Here is a 15,553-nt window from a genome sequence, read left to right as displayed (position 1 = left end):
AGTTGGTCATTACTACATAATCTGAATGAGTCTGCATTTCCTGGGGAGGCCATTGGGGTCATCCCCTGAGAAGAGGAGAGCTCTCTCTGGAAGCAGAGATGGGAATAAATTGCCCTGGTCGCTGCAGGACGAGGGTGCGAAGCATCTTGCACAACAAAGTTTAGTTCTGAAAGAGGTGCAGTACAGGATGCATGTCTGAAAATAGCGACATTTGGATATACAAACCTAGGGATCACCTATCTCCTCTTTTTCTGAGATGCCATGTGGGCAGAATTCGCAGCCTTGGGAACATGAGAGATGTAGGACAACCAAGTGCTAAGGAAGTTTTGATCTTCACAGAGGGGGTGATTGGCAGGGGTGGCAGTACTTCCTGCTGGTGTTTTCAATCAGCCAAGTGCGGAGGTTGGAGAGGAAAATGCATCCTTTTCTCTCCCACCCTCCTAACCCTTCCCAGCCAGATATCCTCCTTTATAGATGTGGCCAGCGTCCTGGTTATTCGCTTGAAAGCGTGGCCCCCTTTCTAGAGATGATGTCCCGCTTTGGAGAGCTGTTATCCTCCGCCCACTGCAGCCCTTTCTCCAGCAAAGCAAGAGTGCACCATCAAGCCATGCGCGCAAGCTGCCTGTTGGGCCCATAAGCTGCCTACAAAGCAGTCAAATCTTTACAGATTAAAAACTCTCAACTAGGTCGTGACAAAAGAGACTAACAGCTCCAAAGCAGCCATTATGGTCTATAGTGTCAATAACACACATTAAAGAGCCCCTAACCACATATTTACACAATAGACCTAATGGCTCCAAATGAGCTGTTATGGCCTATCAGTTAAACAATATGCATAGTAAAGAAGGCACAGGCTAGGCCCAGAGGAGTTACTTTGATCTGCTGTGGCAGTTTTCCGTATTCTGTTATCTCAATAAAATTTCCTACTTTAAAAAAAAAAAAACCCTTGTTTTCCTATTTGTTTTATTCAGTAGACAGCAAGCAAAGTAAAAGGCAAGTACTTGAAGGTATATTAAGGATCTGCCAAGCCCACGCAAGCCTAAACATTCAAAGTCAAGTCTAAAACTCCATCCTTCGCTCATTGTGTTGTGCCAAGGTATTTGCAGCACACATGGCAAGTGGGATTCCCACAAATGTGCTGTCATTTAAAGTTGTAGTTAACGAGTGTACAGGTAGGTGAATCCATAACTCTGAATTTCCCCTCTTTTATGTATTTAGGCCAGAGTATTTACAGTTACTTTAATGCCGTCTTCTGCAGTTTAATTTTATCTCTCTATGCAGCGAGGTACTTACTCACACATAGTCATCAGGCTCATATTGCTTCCTTGTGACTCATTAGTTGTCTCCTATGAATCGGGTATACGATTTACTCCTTTTCCACCCCCCCCCAATCTACCATAGAAGCAAATTCACATGATCTAGTTATTGAGAGTATAGCAGTCTGATCACAAAGAAGAAAAACATGGGTGGATCATCCTAATCCACAGCACTTTTTGTTGATAAAAAGCTTTACAAACCTTATCTGAGCAATAAGGGAGCTTTGGTTTCCTCCTTCCTGGAAAGCAGTGATGATGCTGCAGCAATTGGCTATGCAGAGCCCAGTCCATTGCCCTTCCAGTCTTGTAGTGCTTGTTCTGGGAGAATCTGTGATACTTCCCAGTAAATATAGTTCCCATGGAAATGAAAGGATGACTCTTGACACCAGCCAGCTAATATGCAGGCAGGGATCATACACTAGTCTTGACCTAGTTATTCATAGTTTCAGTGAGTTTATGACTAGGACAACCTGGTAGAGCACGTTATCTGACTTACTGCCTAACAGGCCATTACCTATCACTTATGACCAATAATTAGCCCAATGATGTCACTTCACCTAAAGCCCTTCAGTCCTAAAGAGACCACTGTGTGCGCTAGGGCTAGAGAAAAGAGGCCTGGGTAAAAATAGTGGCCCTTTAGAAAGCTTGTAGGTGTGTGACCATGTTGGCTGGAGTGAAGTGAAACATAATGAGGCGTGTGGGGCTGAGTGAGGCACAATGCACAGCTGAATCTGATGAGTGCAATGAAGCCTTGGCTTAGAGATGGATGTGGGGTGCATGCTGGTGATCCCAGCTGGAAGTAATCAGCACAGGTCCCAGAGCCAGGCTACCACAGTCCCACCTGCGGGAAGGAGGTGATGCAGGAGAAGCACCTCCATCCAGCCCTGTCCCACTTGCAGAGCTATCCTGACCTTTTGCCTCTGGTAGAGCTAGCTGCTTGTCCTAGCCCTGCATCTCACCCCGGGGAATGAGGAGCAACCTCTGCAGCACTGGCCCCTTCTCTAAGAAAACCTCAACAAAGCAGGTAAAAATGAGGTGAGGACAAGCCTCTTGTAGGGGTTTGCACTGTCTGCAGGGTTCCTGGTGGGTACAAAGCGAGTCAGCCCCTTCAGGGTACAAGACAGAGGCTGGTGGGGTGATAATGAGCTTTACTGAGGGATCTGTGTTTGTGTAGGGACGGGGAGATGAGGGCAGACCCCAACAATGGGGCAGAGTTGTGATGAGAAACCCTTGGCAGATGCTGGGGTGGGGAAGGTGCAGGGTCTTCTTGTTTCTACATCAGGGGGTTGGGAAGTGGGATCCCACGTGCAGGCACATGCATGGGGTGAGGCTTCTCCCTAAAGTGGGGGGATGCTGCCATGCGGGTGCTCAGTGTTGCAAAGTTTGGCCTCTCCTGCTGAAACAGTATGGTTGGATCCCTGCTTGTGACAAATGGGGGTCTGTGGCACCTCCGCTGTGTTCATTTGTGACCCCACGCTTCCTGCTGTGCGCGCTTGGGCCTCCAAAGATGTCTCCTGAAGAGGATGATTTGATTCTGGGGGTGTAGCAAATACCAGAAGCAATTTTAATTGACAGATTTGATGCATTGTTTTGGGGTATTTCAAATTCCTAGTGTGGCCACTTCCTTTCTCTAGTGACTAAGCTGCCATTGAAGGCTCGTCAGTCTGTTACTGCTTCCAGTTGGTTCAGACCCTCCTGTTGCCCCAAGCCAGCCCCACGAACTCAAGCCTTTAGAATAGAGGCTCCAGGTTCAATCCCTCTAGCAGGCTCAATTGGGGACTTCACTTCAGTTGTATGCCCTGCGATGTGCACGTGCCCCAAACCTCCATGGAAGTGAATTCTTGCTGTCAGTGTTTTTGTGACTTGAAAGTTGCTTCTCAACAAAGCATCCAAATTACTGCAACTGGGGGGTTTGGATTTAGATCCAAACTATTTATGACCTGACACTGACATTGTAAACCACTTATGAAACATTTATTCACAAGTTTGATTATTAAAAAAAACAAAAACCAAAAAACCCATATGCCACTTACAAAAGATATAACTTATGGAACCATCAAATTTTATACTGGGTGGGGGGGGAAGGCTTGAAAACAAGACCACAAATGACAAAACGTACTATTTAGAGCCCAGATGGCGGCATAAAATAAATAGCCATTTCCTCAGTGGAAGCATAGGCAATTTGGCTGTGTGAAGCTGCAATTCCAGCAGAGATCCTTGAAACAGATGTTGATATTGCTTGTGCATCAAAACTTTAGGAAAAAGCAAGATGTTCAGGTAGCATGAATGTACAATAACTGACAACCTTAGATGCCTTTATCCATATGAGAGAGAATTATATTTAAAGCCAAAACATGCCTTTTGGAGCTCAGAACAAACAACTTTCTGCTTTCATGCTATGATGCAGCTAATACATATGTCTGTCTGCAGTAATCAAGAAATAGCTGTATTTTTCTTTTTAAAAATGATCCCACTGCTCTACCATTTAGGGTGAGAGGAGAAAAAGGGAGAACCTGAAGAGAAAAATTTTAATCTTTCTCCATACAAGAGAAAAACAGGAACTGATTTCATTCAGATCTTCTACATCTTCTCGTAACTAAAACGTATCGGACAATTTATAAGCTCTTTTTTTTTTTTAAGAACATCCAACTAAAGTCATTTACTGAGCAACCATGGACTAGCTTCTGACATGGTTGGTCAGTTAATAGTACCCATGGCTATTTGGGTACAACTCGTCCCAGGCAAGCTGTTGGCTTGGGCTGGCCACGAGAAATTTGGATTCCAAAGGTAATTTCCGATACAATTATAGGAAGCAAACACGTGCAATTGCTGTGTGGAGAGCATCTCTTCCATGCAGAAAGCAACAGGAGTGGCAATTCTTAAACCGCTATGCCCTAAATTCTGCTTTGGTTTTTAAAAGATGCGCATAATTTACCCTAAATCAGTCTTTCGGTTTATTCGACAGCAGGAAGGTGCGTTGCATCCTGTTTGAGCTTGTATGTCATTTAGTCAGTCACTCCAGTAATAACATATTGAGGTTTGCAGAGATTAGGCTCGCAGCCGTCATCTCAGAATAGCCCCTGGGTAGTTAGAGAGCTCCCCAGGGAGGTGAGGGGTAGGTGGCCCTGCTCCGTACCCCACCGGGGGGGTGGTCCTTGGAGTTAATTGTGACAGGGTCGGCCTTCATTCATTCCTTCCTTCCTTCCTGCTTCCCCGCTGTTACGTGACCTTCTTTGGGATGATGCCTGTAACCCTCACGGTAGCTACAAGAGGAGCTTTTGCAGGAGGTACGTGGTATCTCCCGTTGGCTCCGTCTCACTCCAGACCTTCCAAGATCTAGCACAGGTCTCGGGCAACCCACGATTGCTGAGAACGAAGCCCGTGAGCAGTTCCCTAAGAATATAGAACTGGCTTTATTTTCCTCTGTTGAAAAACAATCATTTAAAACAAATTTCTAAGTGCAGTTTTGCTGAGTCTCATTACCCCTGAATGGAGGCGTTTGAGTAGGGCACGGGTTGACCTATAGCAACACGGCACAGATTTATTATTAATTTTTGGTGCTTCTGTGTACTCGGTGGCTTGCAGTAGTTTTGTGTACCCATCTAAATTACATAGCGCTGTTTAAAAATAATTAAGAGAGCAACACCCCCTTCCCTGAAGCTTGCCAATTTAATTGCTTTAACAGTCTATGCAGAGCATTTTTGCCCTTACACTCTGCTAGCTAAAAGTGTTGAGCTGTACATGGGTACCAGTGATCCCACTGTCTGCCAGGTGAAATCACAACTGCTCCTGTCTCATGCACCCTGTAACTGCAACTGTTCTCCCTTAAATGCAAGTAGCAGAAGCTTGTGATGTGCAAGGTTGCCCCGGTCCAGTTCCAAGTGATCCTGTTATCCAGCCTGGTAGCAACCATCAACACCCAAAAGGTCACAGCTTGATAGGCTGTTTAAAACATCTCTAGTTTTGCGAGGCCTCAATGCCTCGTGGCTAGGGTAGAGGAATGGGAGGGAGTCAAGAATTGTAAACTGTGGTCCTAAATTATTAACTTGTTCACTGTGAGATGTTGGCTGACTTACCAGACCCCTTTCTTGCTTTCGGAAGGAAGTTGAGATCTTTCCACGAAAGGCAAGGTACATGTATATGTATTTTATCCAAGAAAAGTCTCGAGGAACTTGCTTTCTCTTTTAAATAACACTGGCCATAATGCTTGCTGTACTGATCTTCTAATGCACACCTAAGCCAGCTGAGTCAACCAGCTAAATACCATACATCCTAGTATTAATTTCAGTGATCTTGACACTCCTGTATCACAGTGTTACATGTTTATACTCCCCTGTCAGCAGGTAGTAAATGTGACAGCATTGTCAGCCCTCACCGAGCCAAGGCCTTCTCTTGCAGAAGTGTATTTAGTATTGTCACTCCTCCGCAGGTTTGGCTTTTATATATGCAGCACATCACACTAATGGTGACCGGAGTTATCACTGTTTTAATATTACTTTAATTAATAATCGTAATAATAATAATGATATTAACTGATCAGTCCTGGTGTTGTGGGTTTCCTCCTTTCAGAAAAATCCTCTTGTATTGATTTAAGGTAAAAACAGATTGGGACAGCCAGACCCAGGATAAACCCAGATGCATGAGAACAGGCTTGGGAGAATCCTTTACTGGGGCATCTTGAATGGCAATTAACTTGGATGAGCTATGATTGTCCTGGGACAAAGTGTTATCTGAGATACTTCACAGCTACTTAAATTGGGACAATGGGCCTGTAGGATCCCAGGATAAAAGGCTTTGCCCTAGGAGAAATCCCACATCTGTTTCTTACCCTCGGATCATGAAATCTGAAGATACAGCCTATTTTCTCAGGAGGCTTGCACGGTGTCACCACTTACCCTTGGAGCACCTCTTAACGCTAGCCCCCACAGAACGAGGAGACTATAAAATCAAAGCAAAATGAATTTATTTGATAAAGATAAGTAGATAAAATCATAGAAAATAAAGTGGGAGAGAAGTAAATTCTCAGTCCCATCCGCAGCTGTTGTTTTAACAGAATTGCCTTTCCTCCTGAGAAGAACAGATGCTCCAGGGCCTCAGCCTGCTGCAGTCCAGTCAGTGGCTCCAAAGCAGGGGCAAGACCTGCTTTAAAAGGCTTGAGCCCTAATGAAACCTGGCAGGACCCTTCCAGGATGATTTGTGTACACGTGGGAAACTGAAGTGTACCTGACATTGTCTGCTAGAGCTGTCATCAGAGATTCATAGAAGTGGGGTCGGAAGGGACCTTGTAGGTCTTCAAGTCTGACCCCCCGCCTGGGTGGGGGAGAAACTGGGCTCAGATGACTCCAGCCAGGTAGGCATCAAGCCTCTTTTTAAAGTCCCCTGGGGTAGGAGCCAGCGCAAGTTGGTTCCAGCTCCTAGCCGCCCTGACTGTGAAGTCGTTCTTACGGAAGTCTGATCTAAACCTCCTCTCCAGCAACTTGTGGCCATTATTCCTTGTTATGCCAGCGGGTGTGAGGGGAAACGAGGTCTCTCCCAATCCCTTCTGGTCCCCCCAGCGAGTTTACAGACTGTCACCAGGTCCCCCTCAGCCTTTGCTTGTGAAGGCCGAACAGGTTCAGGTCCTGCAGTCTCCCATTGTAGGGTCTGCCCTGTAGTCCCCGGATCATGCGGGTGGCCCTCCTCTGGACCCTCTCCATGATGTCCACATCCCTCCTGAAGTGGGGTGCACAGAACTGGACGCAGTCCTCCAGCTGTGGCCCGACCAGTGCCACATAGAGGGGGAGGATCACCTCCTTGGCCCTGCTCGAGATGTACTTGCAGATGCACGACAAGGTGCGGTTAGCCTTGCCCACCGTGACCTCGCATTGTTGGCCCATGTTCATCTTGGAGTCAGTAATGACTCCAAGATCCCTTTCTGCCTCTGTGCTCTCAAGAAGCGAGTTTCTCATCTTATAAGTGTGCTGCTGGTTACTACTGCCCACGTGCAGCACCCTGCACTTGTCAGTATTGAAACGCATACCGTTTTTGTTAGCCCACCCCTGTAACCTATCCAGGTCTTGCTGCAGTCTTTCCCTTCCTACTAGCACGCTCACCTCACCCCAAATTTTGGTATCGTCAGCGAATTTACACAGGTTGCTTTTCACCCCATCATCCAAATCGCTGATAAAAAAAAAAAATTGAACAGCGTGGGCCCAAGGCAGGGGCCTGAGCCTTAGCTGGTGGGGAGCTTGGATATTTTGTGTATATAGGTATCCAGGTTGTAGCCGTATTGGTCTAGAGCAGCAGTTCTGAGCCAGGGGTACATGTACCCCCAGGGGGTATGCGAGATATATTTCATACCTTGTCTAACACAGGTCGAAGGGCCTAAAAAAGTAATTTCCCATTGGAAGGGGGTACGTGAAGTCTTACTCTGAGACCTAGAGGTACATTGCCTGAAAAAGGTTCAGAACTGCTGGTCTGAAGGAAAAAGGAATCGGGAATCATGGTAGAGGTGATCTCTTTTATTAGATCAACTAGATTTTTGCAATTTTTTTTTTAATTATTTTTGTAAAAATCTAGTTGGTCTAATAAAAGCGATCACCTCTCCCACAAGCTCTGATTCCTTTTGTGTATATAGCTGTCTTTCAGGCTGCACTTGTGTACCTCCAGTCTGGGACATGGTGCTCCAGGGCCAACACATGCACATGTGCTTTCCTGGCATTAACAAGTATTAGAGTAAAAATGTGTGTATGGTTTATGCTCCAGGAGTGGCTGAAAATCAGGCCTCTGGGTGCAATGCCTCTCATTGTCCTATTGGGCCTGGACATAAAAGTGGATGTGTTTTTTATGCTTATAACTAACTAGTAGCAGGCACAATCATAGTACTTAGATGCTGATGCAATTCCTTGAGTTGTTGGGTTGTTTGGGTTTTTTTTGTGTTGGTTTTTTTTGTTTGGGCAGGGGGGGAGGTTGCTGAATTTACTCAGCTTTATGTATAAGGAAAGTTCAGTTTTCCCTCAATGCATCACACACACTGATATGTCTAGATTTTTCACCTATAAAATGGGGATAATGATACCCCATGATCTCACAGAGGTATTGGAAAAAATCATTAGTGTGCGTTAAGTGCTTGGATACTACAGCGATGAGGACTGTATGAAAGCCCACAAGGAAATAATCATGCCATCTTCAGAGTAGGTTTTGAACAGTATGCAATAAATGGGCCTGGGACTGCATATGGAGTGAGGAGGAGAAAAAATATTGAACTGCTGCTCATTAAGTGAACGCTGTCCATCCACTGAACTGAATGAAGCTGGGGTCCTGTGGGAGAAAAATAGTATGTGATCATGTAATTAAAGGCTGTATCAGAATAGAGGCACGCAAAGAGGCCAAATTCAGGTTGCACGGGGAACCTTAATTCTATCATCTCTTAGCATTTTTGGTGCTTGGCTCTGCCATCTTGATTTTTAACTCCGTGTGTGTTGGTGGGGGGAGGGACAGTTCTGCTTTTTGAGTTTGCTTAAAAAAACCCAAAACTTTAGAAGCTCCATGATAAGAAGTTTGTCTTGAAATGAATATGCCACAGTATCAGTTCACCACATAGGCTCTTGAGCTCTTAGAGTAACTACTAGTAGTAGGTTGTCATCCTCAGGACTACAAGGGGGATATCTGATGCACAGAGGGCTGCTACGGCATGGGACACCCAGACTCCAGTCCAGGCTCCGGAGGGCAGTGGACTTTAGTGGACACCATCTCATCTCCAGACTGTCTCTTCCCAAGCCTTGCAGACAACGAGCTCCTCTTTCCACACTTCAGGCTCCTGCAGCTTGCTGTCCAGCAAGTCTGTCTTCTCATCCATACTCCCAGTCCCTATCCATTACATGGTCTCTCGAGTTCCTCTCCAGCCCCTCGTCTAGCCAGTCCCAGTTCCCTCCTCCTCGCTCCTCAACTGATTCCTGTAATATCTGATCTCCTGGCATCTCCTGGCCACCTTCTCTGTCCACGTTTGGTTCCGGTTCTAATCTTTCTTCTCAACTAGGTTGGCTGTCTCCCACCTTTGCTCTTATCCCTGTCTCTTTGCCCAGACATCCTTTTTCTGCATTAAATACGTGCCCTCCCTGACCGTCTTTCATGTCCCGGTCTCTTTTCACTGTGAAGGAGTTTCTGCTTTCCTGGAGGCCGCCCATCTTCCCAAGTTGCTCTATCCCGATTCTGTCCCTACAATTATTCTGTCTGCCGCATTAAGTTCAGGCCATTATTTCTTCCTTGTGCTGCCTAGCCCAATAGGAAAGATTGAGAGCCCAGGACAGTGTGATAGAGAAATGGAGGGGGCTTCTAGGCAATTGAATCTGATCTCCTGCATCTGCAGGCAACCGTTAACTAGGATCTCTGAAAATCACCTTCTGCAATTTCTACCACACCCCAGTCCTAAAGCGCATTCAGAAAAGAGTAAAGCCTACCGTGCCCCACAGTTAAAAAGTGGGGGAGATGGAGTCATCACCAGTGCAATGACAAGAGTATTTTGGGACCTGGATCTTGACCCAGCAGGACCAGCAGTTATTATTGCAAGGAAAATCCTGCTCAACCTTTGCCTTTAGCATGTTGAATGCAGAGTCTTCAAAGAACAAAAGGTCTAGCATGTTTCTATCAGTAGAAGTTGTGCTTTCTTGCATGTTTCTATCAGTAGAAGTTGTGCTTTCTTTCAAAAGTTTATAACGGGGCTATATTAGTTAGCCGGATCCTTTGCCAGGACGATATTAGCTTTGGGTCAGGAATTTATTTCATCTTCTTGACAGATCTTAAAACCTGCTTCAGAATATAGGTGTCTTGGAGCTTTAGTACTGGCAAAATTCTTTACTCTTTCAATTTTTTTAAATTCAATTAAAATGAAATTTAAAAAAAAAAAAAAAAGAAAGAAAAAGATTAGCCTGGGATAGGTATGACACGTGGGAAACTTCAACTCAAAGGGTTAACATTTTGCGAAGTTATCAGCGTTTGAAAACAAGATGTGAAAATGGATGATGTCAGGCAGCATTAATAATAGCTGGTGCCATCCACCATATTGTACCAGCTATTATTTTTAAATAGAGGGCTGAAAGGCCAAAATAAGAGGCAAATGTATGTCACCATCTTTTACATTTTAATAGGCCTCATTAATGAGGCTGGCATGCTTTTGCAAATGCTTTTAATTTATTCTTTTGATTAAAAAGTGGAAGCGTCTCAGCACAAACCATATTATTTCTGCATTTCATACTTCTCCACTACATAAAGCCGATTCATACTGATGGAAACCAGCAATTCTAAAATTATTGTTTACGTTGCACACAATTTCGGCACAACTCATTGTAGATTTACTTCATGATTGGTTTGCTCTGGTTTCCCTATTGGACTTAGTGAGCTTGACTTGAAATTGGGGAAATTATCTGGATGTAACTATTTCAACTTTTTTTTTCCTTGCTTGTTTGTTTCTATAGGAGGGGGAAAAAATAGCTTCCTATACTGGAGAGAGAAAATGAATTCTTCCCTTTTTTGTTTGATTTCATGTAAGAAGATCTCTTGCTACTGCTTTGGCTAGCCAACAACATTGTGTGTAGCCTTTTATTTATTTATTTATATTTTTACCCACTGGAGCACATTCGGGAGGGAGGACATACTGTGACAGCTTCTCTTTCATGCCAGGTTCTGTAATTAGTATCCTCCTCCTACTTAATATTTTACCAAAATAGTGAGTAAATAGTGTTTTTGTAGCCAACGCGGCATTCATGGACGTGACGGGGAATCAATGTAAATAAATGAGAATGTAGTTGCTCCTTTGGATACACTCATATTTTCTTTTCTTTTCTTTTCTTTTTTTTCTCCTTATTTACTTTGCCATTAAATGATGAAATTCTCTCCAGACCAGTGGTTTCCAAAAGCTTCCCGCATTATTAAAGCTCCTGTGAGCCCTGTGATAAGGCTAAAATCCTCCCAGCGGTCACCCCAAGAAACTCGGCTGGACCCAAAGGATTTCTGTCTTCCCCGCTGCCCTGGAAGTGGTTGCAGCCTGCTGCTCCTTCCGCATTTTTCTCCCTTTTTCATGCAAGAAGAAGAGCATAACCTACATAGTCACCGATCTGTCCCTTCATCCAGCCCCTATTTTGGCCAGCTCCCAAGTCTCTTCTGAAGCTTACCTAGGGAGCTGGAAGAATCGGGGGGACGCGAGGTGTGGGCTGCAGGAATCCCGCCTCCTATTTGCAAGATGACATGCGTCCTGCTTCCTCCGCTCATTTGCTCCCCCCACAGACAGCCAGAGGGATGAAGAGAATATGACCAAAAAGGGGTTTTAAGTGGCATGGATGGCCTCAGTATCTTATGCTGGCCAGGAGTGGACTGCTGCACAGGACACCGTCTTCTATGGTGCCCAGCATAAAAGACTGACCCGTGCAGCAGGCCACTCCTGGCTGACTTCTTTTGCTTGCCCCCGTTGTCTGGCTGGGTGGGTGGTTGCTAGAGGAAAGAACGATTTTAATTCTAGAAAGGCAGGATAAGGCCCAGCGCATCTTGTTGACGAAGTAGAGCAGATGGGAAGCAGATAGCTTTGCCCTTCTCAGCAGGTTAGAATCTGGCTGCTTCTAGATGAGATTTAATGCGGCTGTGAGTAGATGCGAGAGAGGTATTTGCTCAGACCCAGAGTTTACAAGATTATTTGTTTTTACTATTAAATCAGCCCAATAAAATATTTCCTCCCCGATGCTGTAATTTTTTTTACCACTGCTGTAGCTGCGAGTCCTGCTCTGAGGGACCGTGTTCAGAAGTGCACTCCTGCTCCCTCCTCCCGGTTGGCATTATGTCTCCCAGTTTTCCTAATGCAGAGCCTCTCTTGGGTGAGAAAATAAATTACTAAAATATAAAGGATGACCAGAGAGAACCCATCAAAGCAGCGTCCAGAACTCTGTGAGTGGCAACACTATCTTACAAGCCCTATAAATGCTCGGTGTCATCCCATGCACATCTCCCTGGGATTTTGCATTTATTTCTTCATACATTATACACCAACATGGGTAGCAAAATATGAAAAAGAGGAGACAGAGCAGAGATTAGGGGGCTGAAAACATTTTCACAGCAGTATCTTGTCAGCTTTCCAGCACACTCTGACTTATCGAGATCCAAACACTCACAGCTGGTGCATATTTTAATGCCAAATGACTGGCATGGCTGAAATTGGAATTCACAGTCTCTCGACGCGCCTTACCAGTGCATTTAGTCAGCACATTGCTTTGTGCAACTCTTTTAAAGTTTAAGTTACATTTCAATGAGGGCATTTTTACGGAGGCACTGTAAACTTGCATGGAAGAGTGTGTGGCTCCATGTGCCAAGTGGCTGTGTGTCTGATTAAAATTAGAAGTAAAACAACATGAAAAACCCTGCTAATTTACTGCCCTAAAATTGTCAATTAGAGATGTGCCAAATAGCCTGGCAGCATTTCCCGCTCCTCCAAAATGTGGGATACCCGTGCCAACTCCAGAGCAGAGGAGAGCGGAGGAAATATTTTGTCTACTCTATCCAATAATTGGTCACATAATAATTGGACAGTAAATTTCCCCAACCTGAAACATTTTTGCCAGTAGTAGGAACAATGCCTGGGTGGCGGTGGTTGTTTTTAAAATTTCCCAGACAATGCATCATTTCCTATGTGCTGCTATCTCCGGCGCATTGCTGTCTAACTGATGCTTAGTTACACATTGTCAGGCTTCTTGAATGCCAGTTAAAACCGCTCACTGCATAATGATACAGTCTGGGAAATTTTAAACACCTACCCACTTCTTAAAATGAATCCAAGCCTTCTAGAAAGAAGAAGAGTTTGGAAAGGAGGGTGATTTAACAGGGGAGGGCCAGCTCCTTAGCGGAGAGAAATCCCAGTCATCCCATTAAGTTCAGGGGACTGATGCTAATTTAAGACTGGGCCCCGTGCACCCCGAATGATGGTGGGACTCATCGGCTGGTTGGGAGCCATGTGGGTCGGGGAGCTTCCAAGGGGATACCAACTTGAATTCAATGGATGCGATGGTTGCCTCCGCTCTGGAGTCTTGACATCTGCTTTAAAGAGCTAAGGTAGGATCAGGAGGTTGTAACAGCTCATTATTCCCCTGGGAAGGATGCGTCTCCCCATAGGCGGTGAGGGATACAGTTAGACAGCTGTTTGAGGGCCTCCCAGCTGTGGTGCAGCAAGGATATGGGTGGGAAGGGGCCACAGATGCTGTGCAGTGGAGACTTGGTACGGCGATATAGCCAAGCTGGGACAGGCTTCCACTACTGAGACCAGACCCCAGGGCAGGGATGAAGGATTAGCCCAAACTTAAAGCCAGGACAGGCTGTCCCCGTGACTAGGAGATGTCTTGAGAAACTCGGCACAGAATCCTCTGAATTGAATTTGGGGGAGTTAAGAGTGATCCATGTCATCCTGGTGCACTGTCAAGGCCTTGCAAAGATTTCTGGAAGGAACCCAAACCTATATGTCTTTAAACAATTTATACGCTAGATTAACGTGGTGTTTTGATGCCAGTGATAAACAAGGCGGCCAATAAGAATTTGTCAGAATTCCTATTAAAACCCTCGTTTGAAGGGATTTATTCTCCATCTGCTGGTAGCCATTTTTCATCCCAGTTCATATTATTTTTTATTTTAAATGACTGAACAGCTGGACACAAGAGATGGGCAAAGTATTCTGCAGTTGATGATCAGACTTGTGGGTTTGGGGAGGCAGGGGGGGGGGGTTCATCTAGCAGCTGCCTAAAGGGGAAATACGGGTTGTGGGGGGAAATAGCAGAGCAGAAAAGGCAAACCACTTGGCTGTATCAAGAAACTGGGGATGGGACAGATTTTGGTTTGATACAGGGGAGCAAAGTGACCAACTGGTGGAAGGAGGTGAGTTTTGAACAGTAACAGAAAGAGGATGAAACTGCCGAATGGGCAAGGAGTGCCATGGGAGGAAGCTTAGCAAGTATGCTTAGTGCAAGAGTAGGACTCTTTGGGAGCTTACTCAGGGTCCTTGACGTACAAGCTACACAGCCAGTCCATTGTTTGATGTTTTTACCTGATCTGATCAACCAGAGAGTGCTCAAGGTCTGTCCCTTCTATGCCAGAAAGTCCCAGGCTTTGCCATGTAAATGCAAAACATTAGGCTGTTCAGTAAGTAACCTGGGCTTTGCCTGTGAAATGTATGAGAACTTCACCACTGACCTCAGTGGAAGCAAGAGCAGCATTATATACTGTTATGACTTGCACAGGTACCATATGGAAAAGAAAATACAGATGCCATAGCATAACGCACATTCCAGGCTTATGCCGCTGGTCTCTGGGATGGCAGAACAACTGGTTAAAGTACCAAATGGTGATACTAAGCTAGCAGATCATCATGAATTTGACCTTTGTGATTTGTTTTTATTATTATTTTTATTTGTTTAATTTTTTTGGACGTTGGAAAGCTGTAATAGCACACGGAGAAAAATCTGCATGTATTTGGTCTAGAACCAATGGTGCATTTCATGCAAATCTTGAAGCCCTATTGCCTACATAATTTTGTCTGAATGCATACAAGGTATAGTAGATCAGACCTATGTGAGAGATCCTGGTCTGGCAGCACATCTAGGTGATGAGTTCCCTGGAATCGAGACTGGGCCTATGAACTACTTAAGGCAGCATGCCATGCATCGGGTCAAGTGTCATACTATTAAATTCAATAATCTTTTGGCCTTGGCATTAATGCTTAGCCTCCATATTTTGATCCATGCTGGCTTCATAAGGTTTCCATCTCCAGGCTGATTCACAGGCTTGGTACATTCCAAATATAGATATTAACATTTCTGTAGTAATGTAGGTATTTAATTAGCTTTAACATAATTTATTACCAGTAGAGAGCAGTCTGAGATTAGAATTAATATCAGGCATTGCTTAAGAAAAGTATTGTATTTGCACCACAAATACATTACGCAGTGCAAAATTAAAGTGATTGATTTTAAGCAAGCACAATATGTACTTGTAAAAGTAGCTTATTTTGGCAATTGATTCTCTAAAGAGCGAACGTTTAATACTTGTATCTGAATGTAACCTAGAGACTTAAAAAAAAATAAAACAAGGCAGTGTTCTCTAGATATAATTTAATTTGAAAAGGTTTGAATACTGGAGGTGATATTTAATCTTGCATTTTCCCCTTATGTCTTGCTTTTAAACAGCATCTGTTGTAAATAATGTTTACAATGCATGGCATTTACTTTATTTCC

At 44.6% G+C, this 15,553-nt stretch overlaps 1 protein-coding gene across 1 annotated transcript in view; it reads left to right on the top strand.

Moving 5' to 3' along the window:
* The first annotated feature begins 2,184 nt into the window (after nucleotides 1-2,184).
* AFF2 (AF4/FMR2 family member 2) overlaps nucleotides 2,185-15,553 on the top strand; it is a 524,595-nt gene continuing 511,226 nt past the window's right edge. Inside the window, exon 1 of the mRNA XM_019540274.1 lies at nucleotides 2,185-2,340. The gene's annotated coding sequence lies outside the window, so the exon portion shown is untranslated. The remainder of the gene's footprint in view (nucleotides 2,341-15,553) is intronic.

Source organism: Crocodylus porosus, unplaced genomic scaffold, assembly GCF_001723895.1.
Source record: "Crocodylus porosus isolate Cpor-Errol unplaced genomic scaffold, CroPor_comp1, whole genome shotgun sequence".
NCBI classification, from domain to species: Eukaryota; Metazoa; Chordata; order Crocodylia; family Crocodylidae; genus Crocodylus; species Crocodylus porosus.
The sequence above is the reverse complement of the archived record's forward strand: the minus strand, read 5'-3'. Positions and strand labels throughout refer to the sequence as shown.